Source organism: Pteropus alecto, unplaced genomic scaffold (assembly GCF_000325575.1).
Source record: "Pteropus alecto unplaced genomic scaffold, ASM32557v1 scaffold108, whole genome shotgun sequence".
Taxonomy (NCBI): Eukaryota; Metazoa; Chordata; class Mammalia; order Chiroptera; family Pteropodidae; genus Pteropus; species Pteropus alecto.
In genome coordinates, this window is record NW_006441946.1 from 305508 (window position 1) to 315761 (window position 10254).

At 50.3% G+C, this 10254-nt stretch overlaps 1 protein-coding gene and 1 long non-coding RNA gene across 9 annotated transcripts in view; both read right to left on the bottom strand.

Annotated features, from left to right (window-relative positions):
• LOC107196173 overlaps positions 1-2013 on the bottom strand; it is a 12378-nt gene extending 10365 nt beyond the window's left edge. For both annotated transcript variants that reach the window (XR_001517537.2, XR_003048440.1), the window contains exon 1: positions 348-2013. This is a non-coding gene — a long non-coding RNA (uncharacterized LOC107196173). The remainder of the gene's footprint in view (positions 1-347) is intronic.
• DIP2C (disco interacting protein 2 homolog C) overlaps positions 1-10254 on the bottom strand; it is a 204834-nt gene that overhangs the window by 163010 nt on the left and 31570 nt on the right. The window lies entirely within an intron of this gene.

Here is a 10254-nt window from a genome sequence, read left to right on the forward strand (position 1 = left end):
AGCCACTGGCCCCTTCGGGCCCCCAGCGCCTTCTGAGAGTCGGGCACTGGCCTGGCGATGGCTTTGATCTGAACTTCGCCACCCCAAACCAAACACATCACCCAAACTGCCCCCACCCCTGCCTTCCTCCTCTGCTAACTACTCAGGAATTTTTTCCCCATGTAAATGTCCAGGAGCCCGGGCTGCCCATAACCAGCGACAGCGTTCTCAGTGGGCCTCCTACAGCACCGCAACAGTTACTGAGGACCAGGAAAGCAAAGCAGCACCGTCCTCAGGATCTCCCGATTCTCGTGGCCTGGATGCAGGGCCTCAGCCGAGGCGCCGCACGGCACCTGTGAGCACAGTACCTGGGCAGTGCTGTCCTTGGACTGGACTAAGGAAGCGGGTCTGCTCTGCGCCGACAGCACCCCGGTCCTGAGGACACAGCACAGCCCCACCAGCACAGAGCCAAGGGGCTCCAACTGCACAGGGTTGGGCACCCCAACCCCCACGCTGTCCAAGGCCAACTGTACGTCTGAAGAAGAGGTTTATTCATTAACAGTTCAGTCCTTCACTCGCACTACTGCCGGTGGCAGCAGGAAGCCACCTTGGCCTGCAGTGCATTGTGGGCAGGCCAGGGCCACAGATGTCGCCCCACCCCAGGCCCCCTGCAAGGCCCACAGTGAGCTCTGGGCGTCTCCCTGGCTCCCGTGTTCAGGCCCTGACTCAGGGACACCCTGTTCAACAGCATGTCCTGTGATGGGCACGTCACACATCTGCCCTCCTCAAACAGAAGCCAACTGTCACAAGGGGCTGCTGAGCACCTAAAAAGTGGCTAATGTGACCGAAGAACATGTAACTTGTGACTCCTCAAAAACTTTACTGCTAATCATCTACTGACACCATCATGCGTGTTATATGTGTGATATGCTACATTCTCACAACGAAGTGTGCCAGTGGAAAGAAAACGGTACCAAGAAAATCAGAAGAAAGAGAAAACACATTTACAGCACTGTATGTATTTACTGAAAAAAATCTACAAGTGGACCCACACAGCTAAAACTCATGTTCAAGGGCAACTGTAATTAATTCACATAATTACTTTTAATTTTCATTAAATTTAAATTTTAAATAGCCGTGCTACAAGCTTCCACTGTGGGCCTCACGGCTCGAGAGAGTGAACGTGGGAAGATGTGGTGCCCAGAAACTCTTCCGAGTAACTCAACACGTGACTGCAGAGAAAGTCACCTCGGCGACATGAGACAACACACGTGAGAGCTCAGTCTCTAGAGTCGGGCGCAGCTTGGAACCCCGGCCCTAAGGGTGTGGCTGCGGGTGGCTCAGCGTCCCCAAGGCCCGCCAGATGGGCAGTGTGACAGGGATGACTGAGCCATAGCACTGGGCAGAGCCTGCCCACAGACCCCCAGTTGTCGCCCTTTGCAAAGCAGGCAAGTGATACTGCTCCAGGCTCTCACAAAAAGGACCGATTGAGAGGACAATTCATCAATACATCTCCTGTTTCCTGATGAGACAAACGGAAGTTTGCTCCGAAACAGTGTAGGGCCTGAGCATCCCCAGGAGGCCCCTTCATGCCACTGCCTCTGCCAAATCCACGTGACGAAACAGAAATCTTTGTGTGCACCATTTGCTTTTTTTCTTTCAGGAAAAATCATTTGCACAGTGTTAAAGAGAAGTTATCAAATGGCTTATGCCTTCAATCTAGTCTCCAAGGACCACGTGGCTGCTTCTGCAAGGCCTGAAGACATGCAGATACTGTCATAAGGGCCAGGTGGCATATAACGGAGAAACACGTCACTGTGCTAAAGGTTTTGTCTTCTCTGAGACATTTAATTCATCTAACTTTCACCACTGAGGTATTCACAGTCACAGACCTACAATCACAGTACAGAGGTAAGAACACTGCATTACCAAACTGCAGTGCCCTACACCAGTGGTCCCCAACCTTTGTGGCACCAGGGACCGGTACTCCTACGAGCATCTAATGCCTGACGACCCAAGGCGGAGCTGAGGCGGTGATGCTGGCACTGGGGAGCAGCTGCAGATACAGATGAAGCTTCGCTCGCTGGCCTGCCGCTCCCTTCCTGCTGTGCGGCCCGGTTCCTATCAGGCCACGGATTGGTACCAGTCCACAGCCCGGGGTTGGGGACCCCTGCTCTAGGACACACCCCCAACGACTGCATAAATGTTTATAAAATGTCACTTTACTTGGGATGCTAGATGAGGCAGAGCCAGGAACAGGGCTTCACTAGAACTTCTGACTCGTCTGGATCAACATCATCAACAGATTTTACCAACAGAGGACACATCCACGTACAGCACACCCACGTGGAAGAATTCCTAGGTGTGGGTGTTGAAAGTCTGTACCTGAGGCATCAGGTTGCACAACCCTCCAAATGACAGGAATCGTGACTCATGTCATGTCATCCAAGAGGGTTCCTGGAATGAAATGCTACCTAGGAACCAAATGCCACAAGCTACTTGATTTCTAAATGACTGACTTTCTGTCTACAGGGAGGTGGCACTGACCCAGCTTAGACAGGTTCTGTGACCACGTGAGAGGTTCAGTCTGGGGAGAGAGGCTCACGGTGGAATTTCCCCTCCTTGGCGCCCCTGTCCGTGTCCTCCTGAGACTGCTGGGGAGCAGCACAGAGCACGTCCCCACTCCACTGCGCGAGCTCGGGCCGCCTCTCCCACCACTCAGCTTACCCCCCACTCTAAGTTACACACTTTGCAAACAAAAATTCAGTTCTCTTTACCTCAGGCTCCAAAATACAAACAGAATTTCTAACAATTTCATCAAATTATCAAGCAGCAGTTTGTAATCTGGACCAAAATCTGATGCAAAATCCACAGCTAATTTGGGCTGATTACGTTACAGAAGGAACAGGTGAAAACTTCAACTTATCTGTGTATATTGTTTATGGGATCAATTTCATAAACAAACAACTATTCACACTATGAGTGTCCTCCATCGAGTGTAAATTAATTTGCTTCTCTGACAAAAGACTTTTTCCTTTTCCAGTATGAATTTTATCTCTATGGCCTTAGGAGTAAATCTCTTAGATCTGCATTCTCCTGAGTATATCTCTCTGCCCTCTCTCCACTGCCGACCTGGGGAGCCCGCCTGGAGGAAAGCAGCAGCGCACCAGGGGTGGGCCTGGGATCACATCGCGTCTCTTGCTAACACAGGCCGTCCCCTAGATTACCGTCGGGTTGACGAACCCAGCACATTAAGGGTGCAGACTGTGTCTGCCACAGAATGGGCTTCTGCAAACGGGACCCCCCACCTGTGATGTGGCTCGCCACGGGGACAGCTCAGAACAGCTTCTCCAAAACACGCAGGCGCAAAGATGCCATGGGGTTGCCTAGACATCTGCATTTCACTAGGATTCCATGGACACAAAAGTGGGACCTCACCTGAACTGAGTGATAAGCTGCTGGAGACCCAGGTGGACAGCCTGAGCGCACAGAGCCCAGGGCTATCCCCACGCCCAGAGCCTTGCAGCCCTCTCCAGAGTGCTCAGGACAGGTGGTGGAGACACAAGGCCTAGGGAGCACCAGCCACATCTGCAGGAGCATGAAGCAGAGAGGCCAGATCCCCTCCAGAACTACCTCAGGAGGGCAGCTGCCCCTGGGGGCCCTCAAAGCACAGGGGAACTCGCTGCCCCAGGGAAGGGAAAGAAAAATGCCCCCTTGGGGAGGGGCAGATGGAGACGTTATTTCAGGGTTCTGTTAGCAATGCCTTCCTGGGACATCTGCCAGGACAGAAACGCAGCTGTGACTCTGGCTCTAGGGATCTGACCAACCGAGCGGATCCTGCAGTGTCTCCTCTTCCCTCCTCCTCCCATCACTTCCCCCTTGTCCTGCCCCCTCAAAAACGAAAGTACTTCCGCCAGCCAAAAAGCAGAAGGCTGCTATCATTGCTCCAACACAGCTCTGCATTTGAGGTCCCTTTGATGAGATACCCAATGTTGACTCAGAATTACGGTGGTTTAGAATACCTCTTACCACATTAAAATAAATCTCATGTTCTAACTGCACTTTGCTGGGTGACCGGCCTTCCAATTCAGGGTGGGAATATTAAACTCAATTAAGTTCAACACATAAGCATTTATTAAATTGCTAGACCAGGGAGACAGGGGACAGAAAGACAGTGAACTAGACCTCAAAACCCTGGGACCTTCTCACCTTAAATTCCAGAACACAATTTTCTAGAAGTACCTAAGATTGTTACCCAACTTCAGCCAACGATTACAATATCTAAATTCGTTTTTACTTTATTCCAATTCTAAACATCAAAGCATCACTATTCACCAACTATTCCATCTGGAACACCAAACAGACTGAGAGCAATGGCTCCAGTAAGAATGGGGCACAGGGGCACCCCAAGGGGCCTAGAGAGTCTCTACACAAAGCGCCAACAAGTGGGGAGTCAGAACAAGACAAGAGACACACGACATAAGACGATAAAATGAGACTGGCAAGGCCTCAGATAGGTCCGTTCTGAGAAGGGTCATCATGGCTGGGGATACCTGACAGGGGAGTCGGGCCAAAGTTAATGTGGCGGCTTCTCACTCCAACCAAAATCTCGCGACCTTCATAAAAGTTGGGGTGGGGGTGTCAAACCAGAACTGCTGTGGGACACTGAGGCTGGAAATGAAGAGAAGAGGGACACGGCTGCACAGACCAGAGGGAGGACACAGACTCCGAGGGCAGCAGTAGCCAGCCGTGCCACACTTATGCCACCATCAGCTTCAACGGGAGGAAGCTCACATGGGCCAGACCATGCTGCCATGGTGAGTGGGTTTCACACGAACAGGTTGTAAAGTCATAAAAAACCCTTCCTCTGTTTACTAGCGCACAATATCCAAGGAACAGATCTGGACAACCAAGCCAAAGCGGCACTCCAATCCCCGCTCTGCCACACAGCCCGCCACTCGGGTGATGTGCACACACATTCCCACGTGCGTGAGCAGAACTTGCACACCCGTCCCCTCTCAGGGCTTCTCCAGCTCCCAGGTGAGGCCCGTGCTGCCTATCAGGGCCTGAGCCTTCTGCAAGTCACAGAGTATAGATGGGCTCCCCTGCATCGCCATTAGCCCTCGATCCCTAAGGCTGAAAGCGGCCTGACTCACATCGAAGCTCTCCTTTCCTCCCCGTCACCAAATCACAAAGGAAATGCTACCAAGTGGGACGATGAGACCAAAGACAGAATGTACCACTCCCTGTGCGGCAGCCACAGTCCTGGCCCCTCAGTCCCTGTGCACAGATCCGTCTCGGGAGTCAGAGGCTTAAACGTGGCATCAAACTCAGACGCCTCAGGAAGCAGCAGGGAGACGTGTGGAGGGAGACTGGAACCCAGTGCCCTCAAGTCACAAATTCAAAAGGGGTCTTTTTTTCAGTTTTATTGAAACATAATGGACACATAACATTGTACAAGTTTAAGGTGTGTGATGTATCAATTTGATACACAAATGCATCACAAAATGATCACCACAAAAGGATTACTTAACGCCTCCATCACCTCACGTATCACCGTGTGTGTGTGTGTGGCGGGATATTTAAGTTTTACTCTCTTAGCGCATTTCGGGTATACAATACAGCATTCACTACAGTCACCACGCTGTTTGTTAGGCCCCTATAATTTATTCATCTTATAACTGGAAGTGTAGGTTCTTTGACCAACATCCCCCATTTCAAACCACCATCCTATTCTCTGCTTCTATGTGTCTGGCTTTTTCAGATGCACATTTGTCTTTCTGTGTGTGACTTAATCTCTCAGCATACTGTCTTCCACGTTCACCCAGTGTCACAGGTGGCAGGATGTCCTTCTTTCTTGTGGCTCAGTATTCCACTATGTGCTTGCGCCACACTTTCTTCATCCAGTCACCCACAGCTGGACACTCGGGTTGCTTCCACGTCCTGGCCACTGTGAATAACGCTGCCGTGAACATGGGAGATGTCTCTTCTAGGAAACTCATTCCATTTCCTTTGGATAAATACCTAGAAGTGGAACTGCTGGGTCATATAATAATTTTAATTTTGTAAGGAGCCTCCACACTGTTGTCACAGTGGCTCCCTGCGCTTCGCACCCTCACAACACCTGTCATCTCTTGTCCTTTCATGATGGCCCTTCTCAGGGGTGTGAGGTGACATCCTGTTGTGGTGTAAATGACCAGTGAGGTTGAGCACCTTTCCATGGACCCGCTGGCCATCTGTACATCTTCTCTGGAAAAATGACTCTTCAGGTTCTGTGCCCGTCGTTTAACCCGATTGTTGGTTTGTTTGCTCTTGAGTTGCATGAGCTCCTCATACATTCACAAATTTTTAAGTCCTTTCTGATCAAACAGAACCCACGACTGACTCTCAGAGTGAAGCCTAGGGGTTCGTATTTGACTGCCAGGGTTGCGTGAGTGAAAGGATACAGCCACTCCATAAAAGAGCCAACCTTCACATCACTAGTTGACAGCACAGCATTTATCCCAAAACAGTGAAGTAGCTCCCAACAAGGAAACAGCTCAAAGCTGACACATTCCTCTTTAATTATTAAACCCTTAAAATCCACTCATTGAATTATTTTAGCCCCAAACTCTAGCACTGTCTCTGCTACACAGTAGGCAGAGAATTCAGTACTGGTTTGTTTACGTGGATGGATCTGGGCCCAAAGCCCTAAGTCCTCTTGCTGGACTTCTGGCCCTGGTGGCACTCATGCCCTGTTGCCATGCACAGTTTCTACCTGCCTGAGTTCCCCACTTCCCTAAGCACACAGCTAGTTCTAAAACAGTCAGAGCCACTGTGCAGACACAGCAAGATGCCAGAAAGCCTTATCCCAAGACTGTTCTTGGGGGCCTGATTGTGCCGCAGTGGTTCACAAATGTTATGTCATGTCGGAACTGCCGGTGAAATGCAGATTGCTGGGTTTCCTCCCAGTTCCTGCATCAGTAGAGCTGGATGGGACCGAGTCACTGGCATTTCTGACAAGTCTCCAGGTGATGATGCTTCTGCTGACCCCCAAGCCACACAAGCACCCCGTCCCGGCCAGCCCCTCATGGCACACCATATCCAGGAACAGACAGAGGCTCCGTTCCCCCCAACGCCCACTCCACCTCACCCCCTCGCTCCGCACAGCTTGCTCCAACTATAAAGATGTTTCCCCATTATTTTCAACAAGAGCAGTTCCAGCTGCCTTGTCTAAAATACACACTCCTGTGACTCAGATTCGCCACCTAGCATGCAGCCATCAAAAATGACATTTGGTAAGAACGTTTATTAACACGGAAATTCAATGTGATATACCACTGGCTAAAAGAAAACAGCAAGAAACAAAGCTGTGTCCGAGCACAGTGGTACTGGTTAAAAGCACGGGAGGTGGGTGGACAGAGGGGCGGGACGGATGCATGGAGAGGTACTGCAGACCGTGAGAGAACATGTTATGATGTTAACAGAGGTTATTTCTCCTGGTGCGATTACCTGTGTTTTTCACCAGGTAATTTTCAATGAATACTATGTGATAATAGGGCAAAAAATCAGTTACTTTAAATTTGTTTGAAATGTTTTGGGAAAAGTTTGCTTTCTTAAAGCTTCTTGACAAAATTGATTTTATGGGTCATGACCATTCTCATTTATTCCAGCATCAGTGTGGTACAATAGGAAAGCATATTTTCGAGCCCCCAAACCTAGCCATACCTACACATCTGCAAAGGGCAGGCCACACGTCCCCGCCCCTCCAAAGGGCCATGAAGAGAGATGGACCGTACGCGTGAAGCAGCTCCTGAAGGCTTCGGAGCGCGGACGGAGGCAGACTGAGGTGTGGGTTTGGCTGCTCGGCTCCATCTGGGAGCTAAGACTTTTTCCCACTTAGTGTGCACGCGTTCGAGAGGCATGAAGACTGCTGCACTGAGCTGTGACAGGACCACATTTCCAGTGTGTGCATGCAAAAGGAGAGCACCTCGAGCGACTTGGCATCTGCTCTGGCCGAAGCAGGCATCCCGCCCGGCCAGCAAAAGCGCCCCCAGCTGTGCACACGGTGCGCTGTAGGACGGGCCTCCGCTGTGAGCTGTAAAGCCTCGAGAAGGCCTGTTTATAAATACTTTTTGGAAGATGCATAACTAAGTAACTTATTCAAAAAGGATTTGCTGAACAAGCCCTAAGCAAGCATTCACTCTAGTGGCACCAGTGTGAAAATGACAGAATGCTAATGACGCCGAGATGGAGAAGCACGCAGGTTGCCATGACAACAGAGCCCAAAACAACTGCATTTGGGCAGGAAAGCTGGGTCCCAATAAGCAATTAAAATCTTAAGAACACTCCAGCACCGTGAAAATTCTCTGGAGTGTGCCCGGGTGACCCACACCCCTGCAGACCTGGTCAGCAGCCCGCACCTCTGCCCACACATGGTTTCCAAGAGCACAACAGACTCCACTTCTAGGCAGACACCAAGGAAAGGTGACTCAGATGGCACTTTTGCTCAACGCATTTTGTCTCCCGCATTTTAGATCCAGGTTCCTGATGTCAACCATGAAAATAAATGTGTCAACCTAAATTACAGTCGCTTCTTCAGCTGGTCACTATTTCTGCTAACACTCACAAAACAACTGGAACTCCAGCGCAACCAGCAGACAAGAAACCCTCTATCACCCACAGGCCGGCCAGCCCAGCAGGACTCCAGCCGGCATTCCCACATCTGCCAGCTCCAGTCAAGCTGACAGGAAGTCCCATGACAATGACCAGGAGACGGTCACACACTAGCTTCAGCAGAGGCAAAATCACATCAGAATTTACATACACCCTAAAAATGGGCAGCTGGTGGCAGCTGAGTCCCAGACCAGACGCCATGCAGAGGGTTTGCTTCGCGCGGCAGAGGACAGGCTTGCACTCTCTGCTCCACTGGGAAGGCGGCTGGGCCTGTGGCCTCAGCTACCAGCACCAGATAAGACATCCTAACATCGTCAAACATTTTGGGCACAGCTTCCGAATGCTGGGGGCGGAGAGAGAAGTAATGATCATGCATAAGGGGGCTTGAGGAAGAACAGCAACAAAACTGCCCCTAAATTTGCAGAAAATCTGAAGGCACGCAAGGCCTCATGCACACTTGCCATCCACACTGCTACTGCAGTTAGGGTGACAACAGGTACAGGTTCTCAACATGTCCAAATAAATACAAAGACACGTACAAAGTATTGAATCTTTTTGATTACTTACAAATGAGGAACAGTTGCCTAAAATACCACCCTCAAAAAAGAAAACTCACCTGAAATTGTAAATAAAAATTCTAAATGATGACCTTTCAATTTAAAAGAATTAACTACTGAAAGGTACTGCATTGGTAATAGACTAAAACAGTGAAAATTACCCCTGAAGTCTCCTCAAAAAGGGCCAATTAAAGGCACGTCGAAAGAGTTTTGTAAACTAGAAAACTGGAAGAATCCCTCTAATGGAATATGTGATAAATCTCTCGATTCATTCCAAAATAAAGAAACTACTTAAAAATTATTTTCGAAAACCTAAGCTGTGAATAAATGAAACAAGAAACAGCGAACCACTGTTCCCATGGGTGCCCCCTCCAAACCCCCATCACACTAACCCCCAGACGTGTCCACATAAACACTAGCAACTGCTAATACTCGCTGAGTGGCCAGGACATGCTGGCGCTGTTTAAAGTGCACGGCCTGTGACCTTCATGCCCACCTTGTGACTGAGACCCACTGTGATCCCCATCCTACAGATGAAAAACAAGGGCCGGGAAAGATCAAGGAAACGCCCAATGTCACACAGCTAGTGAAGAGCCGCCAGTGACAGAGCCCCACCAGGACCTCTGGCTGGGCCATCAACTCCAGGGCCCCGGGTATCACCTGGAACCGCCCCTCCTGACAGAACTGTTAGGTCCACCTGCAGTCAGGTACCACCCGCTTCATCTGCCTGCTTGCAAAAGACGTGAAGCCATGCCAGGCCTCAGGCGCACTTGCCATGAATGCTACTATTTCCATTAGGGTGATACCGAATGGAACTGGGGAAGGAGCAGGGCACCCGGCCACTCAGTACCACCTGGAGGAGCGGTCACTGTCCGTCTTCCTCGTTTCTGGTTTCCGCATTCTTTCCCACAACGACTCGAGTTTTCCTTTTCTTTTTACCTTAAGCCTGTCAAGTGGCTCCACCAGTGTAAACCAAGGGCTCGGCGTGCACCCTGGCCCATTCGGGGCGGTACTACTGTGAAACGGGAGCATTGACGACATACGGGTGAGTCCAAGTCGGGAG